Source organism: Stegostoma tigrinum, unplaced genomic scaffold (genome assembly GCF_030684315.1).
Source record: "Stegostoma tigrinum isolate sSteTig4 unplaced genomic scaffold, sSteTig4.hap1 scaffold_61, whole genome shotgun sequence".
In the NCBI taxonomy this organism is placed as follows: Eukaryota; Metazoa; Chordata; class Chondrichthyes; order Orectolobiformes; family Stegostomatidae; genus Stegostoma; species Stegostoma tigrinum.
The window spans coordinates 1,825,615-1,837,957 of NW_026728547.1; the positions used below are offsets into that span (position 1 = coordinate 1,825,615).

The 12,343-nt window shown below is 45.9% G+C and overlaps 1 protein-coding gene across 1 annotated transcript in view; it reads right to left on the minus strand.

Annotated features, from left to right (window-relative positions):
- Positions 1 to 12,343, minus strand: part of LOC132209000 (utrophin-like) — a 123,894-nt gene that overhangs the window by 81,779 nt on the left and 29,772 nt on the right. The window lies entirely within an intron of this gene.

Sequence of the window (12,343 nt, forward strand, 5' to 3'; positions counted from 1 at the left end):
GAAGAAGGGTGTCGACCCGAAACGTCAGCTTTCTTGCTTCTCTGATGCTGCTTGGCCCGCTGTGTTCATCCAGTTCTACTCCTTGTTCTCTCAGATTCTCCAGAATTGGCAAGTTCCTACTATCTCTCGAGGAAACTGACTTGTTTTTGCACCCAAACTGTGGTGAGAATGTGGAACGCACCGACTGTGTGGGTGGTAGAGGCAGAAACCATGATAACACTTAACAAGTTTTTGATTGGTCATTTGCGATACCAAGGCATACAAGGCTCTGGGTCGAGTGCTGGGAAATGTGATTAGAATAGTAAGGGACTTGCATCTTGTGAAGGCACATACAATTTGCTGAAGGGTCTGTTCCATTGCCACGGCACTCTATTATGCTGTCCCTCAATGATCCTATGACAAGTAAGTGAAGGTTTGCAGAAAGAGATAGTTTTCAAGGACAATGCCTAAAGGAAAACTGATGCACAGGCAAAGTGCATGTAAGAATTTAACCAAGGATTAACACCATTCAAGAACTGGAATTTGTGCCAATGCACCAAACCTGCAGATGAAAATGCAGTGTCCAGTTTGATTGCAAACAGCAACAACCACCAGTTAGTAACATGATCAATGGAAATATCTGAATGCCTGTTGTTGTGATCTCAAGCATTTACCTGCGTCGAGTGAAATCCACCACCATAGTTCTGTTGCATCGTTAGCCACCTCGCAATCGGTGTTGCATAGTCAAAATCATTCCTTGACAACGCTTGAAGCAAGGCATAAGCAGTGGTTTCCACAGTCATCGCAAAAGCCCGTGCTGCTTCAATTGGATACGGCTTCTCGTCCTCCAACAATGGAGGCTTTCCAGTTACCAACATCACAATCTGTCATTTGAGAAAGGGATTAGCTGAGAATAAAGTTTACATCATATAGATTTTTGTTTGCATTTCAACAACACAACAATGGTTTTGCTGGTCAAGATCCAGCATTATCTCACCACTGATGTCTATAACATTCTCCATACTTCCCGCTCAGTGATGGGTCCTTTTGTTTGGGAAAAATAGGCACCTTCGAATGCAAATGAATCAAGATGAGCTTTAGTTTCTCATCAGGCTACATGGAGTTACTACAAGATGTTATGAGCAAAAGGTGAAGGAGAAGATGAAACCATTCATAGCATCAGTCTGGATGATCTTCTTGCGCTCATCCTGAGGAGGCATCACAGATCTCAACTTACACGCAATTCAAATTATTTCACGCAATGACAAGACTGAATGTTCTGGATACTGTAAATGCCATGGCACCTGGCAGCATCCCACAAACTGTATTGGAACAATGTGCCCCAACGTCACCACACCAACAGTAAATGTTTTCCAGTACATTTTTAAACACTTGCAACACTCACATTTCAGAGAAAGATGACCTATCACGCAATCGGCAGATAAATTGTCCTGACCAATTATGACCTCAATGTATTCTCAATCATCAGCAAAGGAATGCAACATCTGGATGACAGTGCTGTCAAACAGTTGCACACTGAGGCTCAGTTCACTTTTCGTCATGCCACACTTCTCGCAACCTCATTCAGGATTTACCACAAATATGATCAGAGATCCTGAGCTTGAAAAGGAAGGAAACTGCAATCTGTCATTTCCACCAAGGCAACTTCTGATTGAATGTGGTGTTCAGCAGAGTTATAGGAAGTTGAGTCAGTGGCATTCACTGGATACCTGCACTGGTTGAAGTCATGTCTTCACTTGAACCAAAGTGGAGACATGAATGTTCATTGAATATTGTCCAGGTGTCCAGCAGAATTCATGACTTTTCCAACAGTGAAGTCAACGATGAGAAAATACAGTGAGACTTGGACAATTATCAGGCTTGGCCTGACAAAGGATAAGTAACATTTGCACCATACAAGTGCTAAGCAGCAATCAGCTCCAACAAGAGAGAATATGACCATATCACAAAATTCCATGTCCTTACCATCATCCTTACATTTTTTTAAAATGTGCAAGTGTTATCCAAGCCATGCAAGGCTATGGGCCAGGTGTTGGAAATGAGGTTAGAACAATTCAGTGCTTGTCTTTGACTGTCACAGAATCCGTGAGCTTCAGAATTTATTTCTCCTGTACTGTAGACCACTGAGGTGCTTGGCTATCCACTTCATCAAGGTTAACACTGATCTAAAACCAAACTGGAACGGTTATATAATCAGCAGTAGCCAGGTCCGTTGTACAAACCGCCCTGCTGTGGGACAGGGTCAGGTAAATCCAAGTGAGTGATCGTGGTTGGAGACTCATTCGTTGGGGGCATAGTTTCTGTCGCCACATTTGAGATACCAGGGCTGTGTGTTGCCTCCCTGGTGCCAAGGTCAAGGAAATCTCTGAGTGGTTGCAACAAATTCTTAACGGGGAGGGTGAGCAGCCAGAGGCCATTCTGCACATTGGTACCAATGACGTAGGTAGAAAGAGGGATGTGATCCTCCGGACTGTGTACAAGGAGTTAGCAAAGAGGCTGAAAGGCAGGACCTAGAGGGCAATAATTTATGGGTTGCCACGAGTGCCACATGTTAGTGAGTTAAGTCAGAGAAAGATAGGTGAGAGATGAATGCATTGGTTAAGGAGCTGGTACTGGGGGCAGGCTTTCAGGTTCATGGATAATTGCGACCGCTTCTTGGGCAAGGGGTGACCTGTCTAAGAGGGATGGGTTGCACCTAAACTGAACGGGAACAAATACCCTCACAGGGAGGTTTGCTAGTGCTACTTGGGAGGATTTAAAGACTGGCAGGCAGCTGGGAACCAGAGCAGCAGGTCAGCAAGTAGATGAATTGATGGCAGGTACATGCTAGGACCAATAAATCAGAAAAGAATGGCAGTCAGAGACAGGTACATGAACATGATGGCACGAACAAGCTGAAATATGTTTATTTCAGTGCAAGGAGTATTATAGGTAAGGCAGATGAGCTTAGAGCCTGGATCAGTACATGGGACTCTGATGTTGAGGCCATTACAGAGGCTTGGTTGAGACAGAGACAGGACTGGCTGCTCAATGTTCCAGGGTTTCATTGCTTCAGACAAGATAGAGGGGAAGATAAAAGAAGGAGGTGCACTCCTAACCTGTGGGAAATGTTACATCTGCACCTCGAAAGGACATTCTGGAGGGCTTGCCCACTGAGGCAACAGAGGTAGCATTGAAAAATAAGATAGACACAATCACTCTGATCAGATTAAACTAATAGCCTGCTCCCCTGTTGCCACTGACACACTGAGGAACAAATATGTAGGCAGCTTTTGAAACGATGCAATAACTCAGAGTTGTCACAGTCAGTGAATTTAACCTCCCCGGTATTGACTGGGACTCCCTTACAACAAGAGTTTAAATGAGGCTGAATTTGTTAAGACTATCCAAGAGAGTTTCTTGACACAGTGTGTGGATAGAAGATGGGCCATACTGGACTTTGTCCTGGTCAGGTAACTGGTGAGAAGGGTGGGAAAGCATTTTGGAAATAGTGATCACAACTCCTTCAATTTTAAGATTGCTATGAAGAAGGAGAAGTCAGGACCTTGGGGGAAGAGTAAATTATATCAATTTTAGGTAGGAGCTGGGGTGTGTTAATTGGGAGGAGCTGTCACATTTGCCATATGGGAATTGTTTAAAGGCCTGCTTATGAGTTTAGGATCAGGAAGGAGGAAGGACAAGGATGGCAAGGTAAAAGACCCTTGGATCATTGGGGAGGTTGTGAAGTTCGTCAAAAGGGAAAAACAAAAATATGTCAGGTTTATGAAGCTAAAATCGAACAGGGCCGACATAAAGAAAGCAGAAAAAGAAAGGCTATGAAATGACCTTGGCAAGGAGGGTTGAAGGAAATCCCAAGGCATTCTGTGCATACATCTAAAACAAGGGGATAAATAGCAAGAAGGTACGACCATTCAGGATAAAGGAGGGAACTTGTGTTTGGAAGCAGAGGATGTGGGCAAGATCCTAAATGAGTACTGTGCATCACTATTCACTCAGGCGAAGGGTATGGAGGATAGTGGGATTTGTGTGGAGCATGCGAATATGATAACAGCATTTTGAAATCAAGAAAGAGCATTAAGGTGGATAAGTCCTCAGGACCCAGTGGTATCTACTCAAGGTTTTTGAGCGAGGTGAGAGAGGAGATTGTCGGGGCATTCAGCAAGATCTTTGTATCCTTGGTAGCCACTGGAGGGGTACTGGAGGATTAGCAAGTTGCTAAATGTTCTTCTTCTGTTCAAGAAGGGAAATAGGGTCAATCCAGGAAACTCGACTAGCGAGTTTCTCATCGTTCATTGGGAAGCTATTGGAGAGAATTCTTAGGGATTGTATTTATCTGTATTTGGAACAGCATGGCCTAATTAGGGACAGTCAGCATGGCTTTGTGCAGGGCAGGTCACGTCTTACTAACTTGACTGAATTTTTTGAGGAGGTGACGAATGTGATCAATGAAGGTAGAGCAGTGGATATTGTTTTCATGGATTTCAGCAATACTTTCAACAAGGTGCCTCATGGTCGGATCATCCAGAAAATTAAGATGCACCGAGTCCATGGTGGCTTGGATGCTTGGATTCACAACTGGCTTGCCCAGAGAAGACAGAGGCAAGTGGTGGAAAGGTGCTTTTCAGGCTGTAGATCCAGGAGGATTGGTGTTCCGCAGGGATCTGTGCTGGGACCTCTGCCGTTTGTGGTCTATACAAAATGACTGAGGTGAAAATATAGATGGATGGGTTAGCAAGTTTGCAGACAATAGAATGATTGGTAGAATCGTGATGAGTGTAGACGTCATAAAAGGATACAGATCAGTTGCAGAAACGGCAAGTGGATTTTAATCCATTAAATGTGAGATGCTCCACTTTGGGAAATCAACTATAATGGAAAAATATACAGTTAATGGCACCCCTCAGTGCAGAATTGTTAAGGTGGGGATGCAGGTGCACTCAATCTGTTCATTGAGAACTGTCGATGTGATATCACCTCAATTTCTCTGTTCCCCGCACCAAACCCAACCTACGTCCTGCCCAACTGACTGCCCTCCACGCACTCATATCTCACCCTGACTTTGTTATTAAGCCTGCCGATAAGGTGCTGCTGCTGTGGTCTGGTGAGCTGAAGTCTACCTTGCAGAGGCTGAGCGCCAGCTCTCAGATACTTCCTCCAACTTCTCCTGGACCATGACCGCACCGGGCCATTGTATCTACTACAGTAACTGATCTTGGTCTATCCGGTGATCTTCCCCCTCTGTTTCCAAGCTGAAAGGCCACAGCTCCCCACAGGTTGCTCCTACGCCCCCTAAAAATCCACAAATGAGAGTGTCCTGGCAGACCCATTGTTTCAGCCTGTTCCTGCCCCACAGAACTCATCTCTTCCGACCTTGACTCAATCTTCTGTCCCCTGGTCCAAGCCCTGCCCACGTACATCCAGAAATACTCTGACATCTTACGCAGGTTTAAAAACATCAGTTTGCCGGTTCCAGCTGCGTTCTCTTTACCATGAACGTGTAATTCCTTTACACATCCATTCCCCACCGGGAGGTTCTTCGGGCTGTCCTCTTCTTCCTGGAGCAAAGAGCTGAACATTCCCCTCCCACCACCACCCTCCTCCACTTGGTCAACCTCATCCTCACCCTCAACAACTTCTTTTTTAACTCCTCTCATTTTCTTCGGGTAAGAGGAGCAGCTCCGGGCACCTGCATGGGCCCGAGTTATACCTGTCTCTTCACGGGGTACGTGGAACATTCCCACCCACAACACTTTCTCCGATACATCAATGATATCATCCGACTGCTTCTCTCTCTTGTCTGAAATTGGAAAACTTCATCAACTACGCCTCCAATTTCCATCCTGCCCTCACTTTCACCTGCTCTATCTCTGACTCCACCCTTCCCTTCCTCAACATTTCTGCTTCCATTCCTGGGGGTAGGCTTCGCACTAATATCCATTACAAACTCTCTGACTCTCACAGCTACCTGGTCTATATATCCTCACACCCCACTTTCTGCAAAGACTCCAACCTCTTCTCTCACTTCCTCCATCTCCATCGAATATGTTCTCATGAGGCCAACATCAACAAGGGAGCCTCCAAAATGTCCACCTTCTTCCTCAACTGAGGATTCCCCGGCTCCGCGGTCAACAAGGCCCTCAACTGTGTCCAACCCAGCTCCCGCACTTTTGCCCTCACCTTTTCTCTTCCCTCCCAAGACAACAATAAGCTTCCACTTGACCTTACCTATCAACCCACATGCCCACATCCATACAAACATCAGGCACCATTTCCACCACCACCAGCAGGATGCCGCCACCAGACACATATTCCCCTCCTCTCCCTTATCCGCCTTTACCGGAGGACCCGGAGGAAATGCAAGCAGACACGGGGAGAACGTGCAAACTTCGCACAGACGATTGCCCGAGGCTGCAATGCGAACCACTGAGCCACCGTGCTGCCCAGAATCTTGGTGGTGTGGATGAGCAGAGAGATCTCAGTGTCCATGTGTGTAGATCCCTGAAAATTGCCACGCAGATTGATAGGCTTGTTCAAAAGGCGTACGACGTGTTAGGTTTTATTGGTACAGAGATTGAGTTTCGGAGCCATGAGGTCATGTTGCAGCTGTACAAAACACTGGTGCAGCCGCGCTTGGAGTATTGCGTACAGTTCTGATCGCCACATTATCGAAGGATTTGGAGGGGGTTTCTTAGGATCTTGTCTGGTGTGGAAGGAAGGTCTTATGAGGAAAAGCTTCGAGACTTGAGGCTGTTTTTGTCAAAAGAAGGTGAAAAGGCAATTGAATGGAGACATACAAGATAATCAGAGGATTAGATAGGGTGGACAGCGACAGCCTTTTTCCTCGATGGTGATGGCGAGCACGAGTGGAGAAAGGTTTAAATTGAGGTGAGATAGATATGGGACACATGTCAGAGGGAGTTTCTTTATTCAGAGAGTAGTATGGGTGCGGAATGCCCTGCCTGCAACAGGAGTAGATTGCCAAGTTTAAGGGCATTTAAATGAACATTGCTAAATATATGGATGGTAATGGAATAGTGTCGGTTAGATGGGCTTCAGGTTGGATTCACAGGTCGGCGCAACATCGAGGGCTGAAGGGCCTGTACTGCGCTGTAATGTTCTATGTCATAATACTTCAGTGAATTCTGGTTACCCTGCCGTAGGAAGAATGCTGTTAAACTATACAGAGTGCAAAAATAATTACAAAAGGTCATTGCCGGGACTGGAGGGTTTACGAGGAGTGGTGGATAGGCTCGGACTTTTTCCCTGGTGTATCGGAGACGAAGGGGTGACTTTCCAGAGGTGTAAAAAATCATGATGGGCATTGATAAGGGGAATAACCAAGGTCGGGGAGTCCAAAGCTAGAAGGGAGGAGGTTCAAATGTGAAAGGGGAAAGATTTAAAAGTGACCCGAGAGGCAACTTGTCCCACACAGAGGGTGGTGCGTGAATGCAATGAGCTGCCAACAGACGTGGTAGAGGCAGATAATATTACTGTATTTAAAAGACATTTGGACAGGTACACAATGAGGAAAGGTTTAGATGGATACCAAACGCAGTAAATGAGACCGGTTAAGTTTGGGACACCTGGTCAGTACAGATGATTGGGGCTGAAGGTCCTGATTCTGTGCTGTATGACTCTATGAATCTATGACTGAAGAGCTAACTAGGTGTGTGGATGAGGGCAATGCATTTGATACAGTCTACTTGGGCTTCAGCAAAGCTTTTGACAAGATCCCCCATTTGAAGACTGTTAGAACAGGAAACAGTCCATGGGATCCAAGGACACGTGCAGAGGAAATCATAACTCATGTAATTTGAATGAGTTTTTTAAAGTAGTAATGAAGAGCATTGATTAAGGCAGAAACATGGACGTATATGGGCTTCAGTAAGGCGTTCAAGAAGGTTCCTCACAGAGGTCCAGTAGGGAAGTTAAATCACACGGAGCACAGGGAGAGCTAGCCATAGAACATAGAACATAGAACATTACAGCACAGTACAGGCCCTTCGGCCCTCGATCTTGTGCCGACCTGTCATGCCGAACTCAAGCCCATCTAACCTGCACTGTTCCATGTACGTCCATATGCTTGTCCAATGACCACTTAAATGTACCGAAAGTTGGTGAATCTCCTACCTTTGCAGGCAAAGCGTTCCAATCCCTTACTACTCTCTGAGTAAAGAAACTACCTCTGACATCTGTCCTATATCTTTCACCCCTCAATTTAAAGCCATGACCCCTCATGCTCACTGTCACCACCCTAAGAAAAAGGCTCTTCCTATCCACCCTATCTCACCCTCTGATTATTTTATATGTTTCAATTAAGTCACCTCTCAACCTTCTTCTCTCTAATGAAAACACCCTCAAGTCCCTCAGCCTTTCCTCGTAAGACCTTCCCTCCATACCAGGCAACATCCTCGTAAATCTCCTCTGCACCCTTTCCAAAGCTTCCACATCCTTCTTATAATGCGGTGACCAGAACTGTATACAATACTCCAAGTGCGGCCGCACCAGAGTTTTGTACAGCTTCACCATAACTTCTCGGTTCCAGAACTCGATCCCTCTATTAATCAAAGCTAAAACACTGTAGGCCTTCTTAACAGCCCTGTCAACCTGGATGGCAACTTTCAAGGATCTGTGTTCATGGACACCGAGATCTCTCTGCTCATCTATACTACTAAGAATCTTACCATTAGCCCTGTACTTTGCCTTCTGGTTACTCCTGCCGAAGTGCATCACCTCACACTTGTCTGCATTAAACTCCATTTGCCACCTCTCAGCCCAGCTCTGCAGCTTATCTATGTCTCTCTGCAACCAATCCTTTGTCACTATCCACAACTCCACCTATCTTAGTGTCGTCTGCAAATTTACTAACTCATCCTTCTACGCCCTCATCCAGGTCATTTATAAAAATGACAAACAGCAGTGGACCCAACACCGACCCTTGCGGTACAACACCAGTAACTGGTCTCCAGGATGAACGTTTCCCATCAACTACCACCCTCTGTCTTCTTTCAGCAGGCCAATTTCTGATCCAAGCTGCTGTATCTCCCACAATTCCATTCCTCTGCATTTTGTACAATAGTCTGTTATGGGGAACCTTATCGAATGCCTTGCTGAAATCCATATACTCCACATCAACCAGTTTACTCTCATCTACCTGTTTGATCACCTTCTCAAAGAACTCAATAAGGTTTGTGAGGCACGACCTACCCTTCACAAAACTGTGCTGACTATCCCTAATCAATTTATTCTTTTCTAGATGATTGTAAATCCTATCCCTTAGAACCTTTTCCAACACTTTACCAACAACTGAGGTAAGGCTCACTGGCCGATAATTACCAGGGTTGTCTCTACTCCCCTTCTTGAACAGGAGAACCACAATTGCTATCCTCCAGTCATCTGGCACTATTCCTGCAGACAATGATGAGTTAAAGATCAATGCCAAAGGCTCGGCAATCTCCTCCCCGGATTCCCCGAGGATCCGAGGATAAATCCCATCCGGCCCAGGGGTCATAGCTATCTTCACCCTCTGTAGGATTTCAAATACCTCTTCCTTGTGAACCTCAATCCCACCTAGTCCAGTAGCCTGTATCTCTGCATTCTCCTCGACAACATTGTCGTTTTCTAGAGTGAATACTGTTGAAAAATATTCATTTAGCGCTTCCCCTATCTCATCTGACTCCACACACAACTTACCACTACTATCCTTAATTGGGCCTAATCTTACTTTTGTCATTCTTGTATTCCTTAAATACCGACAGAAAAGTTTACGGTTTACCCTGATCCTGTCCGCCAACAACTTCTCATGTCTCCTCCTGGCTCTTCTGAGATCTCTCTTTCGGTCTTTCCTGGCTACCTTGTAACCTTCAACCACCCCAACTGAGCATTCACATCTTATAGTAACAGAAGCCTTCTGCTTCCTCTTGACCAGAGATTCCACTTCCTTCGTAAACCATGGCTTCCGTGCTCTACAGCTTCCTCCCTGCCTGACAGGTATATACTTATCTAGAAAGCACAGGAGCTTTTCATTGAATAAGCTCCACATTTCTACTGTGCCCATCCCCTGCAGTTTCCTTCCCCAGCCTATGCTCTCTAAATCTTGCCAAATCTCATCGTAATTGCTTTTCACCCAGATATAACTCTTGCCCAGTGGTGTACACCTATCCCTTTCCATCACTAAAGTAAACATAACAGAATTCTGATCGCTATCACCAAGGTGATGACCAACTTCGAAATCTAACACCTGGCCGGGCTCATGACCCAGTATCAAATCTGATGTGGTCACTGCACTCCAACTCCATTGGTCACTGCATCCCATTTCGCTCAGTCACTGCATCCCATTTCAGTCAGTCACTGCATCCCACTTCCCTCAGTCACTGCGTCGAATTTCACTCAGTCACTGCATTACATTTACCTCAGTCACTCCATCCCATTTCCAACAGTCACTGCATCTCCTTTCCCCGAGTCACTGCACATCATTTCCCTTGGTCACTGCATCCCATTTCACTCAGTCACTGCATCCCATTTCTCACGGACGCTGCATCCAATATCCGTCAGGTACTGCATCCCATTTCCAGAGTCACTGCATCCCATTTCCCTCAGTCAGTGAATCCCATTTCCCTCAGTCAGTGAATCCCATTTCCCTCAGTCAGTGAATCCCATTTCACTCAGTCACTGCATCCCATTTCACTCAGTCACTGCATCCCATTTCACTCAGTCACTGCATCCCATTTCACTCAGTCACTGCATTCAATTTCCATCAGTTACTGCATTCAATTTCCATCAGTCACTGCATCCCATTTCACTCAGTCACTGCATCCCATTTCCATCAGTCACTGCCTCCCTTTTCACTCAGTCACTGAATCCCATTTCACTCAGTCACTGCATCCCATTTCCAACAGTCACTGCATCTCCATTCCCCGAGTTACTGCATCTCCTTTCCCACAGTCACTGCATAACATTTCACACAGTCACGGCATCCCATTTCCATCAGTCACTGCATCGCATTTCACAGTCACTGCATCGCATTTCACACAGTCACTGCATCGCATTTCACTCAGACACTGCATCGCATTTCACACAGTCACTGCATCGCATTTCACTCAGACACTGCATCGCATTTCACTCAGACACTGCAACGCATTCCACTCAGTCACTGCATGGCATTACACTTAGTGATTGCATCGCATTCCAATCTGTCACTGCATCGCATTTCACTCTGTCACTGCATCCCATTTCACTCTGTCACCGCATCCCATTTCCCTCACTCACTGCATCCAATTTCACACAGTCACTGCATCCAATTTCACACAGTCACTGCATCCAATTTCCATGAGTCACTGCATCTCACTTCACTCATTCACTGCATCCCATTTCCATGACACACTGCATCGCACTTGACACAGTCACTGCAGCTCATTTCACTCTGTCACTGCATTCAATTTCCATGAGTCACTGCATCTCACTTCACTCATTCACTGCATCCCATTTCATTCAGTCACTGCATCCCATTTCCCGCAGTCACTGCATCCCATTTCACGCAGTCACTGCATCCCATTTCACGCAGTCACTGCATTCAATTTCCATCAGTTACTGCACTCAATTTCCATCAGTCACTGAATCCCATTTCACTCAATCACTGCATCCCATTTCCAACAGTCACTGCATCTCCATTCCCCAAGTTACTACATCTCCTTTCCCACAGTCACTGCATAACATTTCACACAGTCAAGGCATCCCATTTCCATCAGTCACTGCATCGCATTTCCCTCAGTCACTGCATTTCATTTCACTCAGTCACTGCATCCCATTTCACTCAGTCACTGCATCCTATTTCACGCAGTGACTGCAACCTATTTCACGCAGTCACGGCATCCCATTTCACGCAGTCACTACATTACATTTCACTCAGTCAGAGCATCCCATTTCACTCAGTCAGAGCATCCCATTTCACTCAGTCACTGCATCCCATTTAACTGAGACAGTGCATCCATTTCCCTTATTCACTGCACCCTATTCCCCACAGTCACCGCATACCATTTCCCTCAGTCACCGCTTCCCATGACCCTCACTCACTGCATCCCATTGCCCTCAGTCACTTCATCCCATTACCCTCAGTCACTGCATCCCATTACCCTCAGTCACTGCATCCCCTTTCTATCAGTCACTGCATCCCATTTTACTCAGTCACTGCCTCCTACGTCACTCAGTCACTGCATCCCATTACACTCAGTCACTGCACCCCATTTCACTCAGTCAGTGCGTGCCATTACCCTCACTCACTGCATCCCATGACCCTCAGTCACTGCATTCAATTTCACTCAGTCACGGCATCCCATTTCCCTCT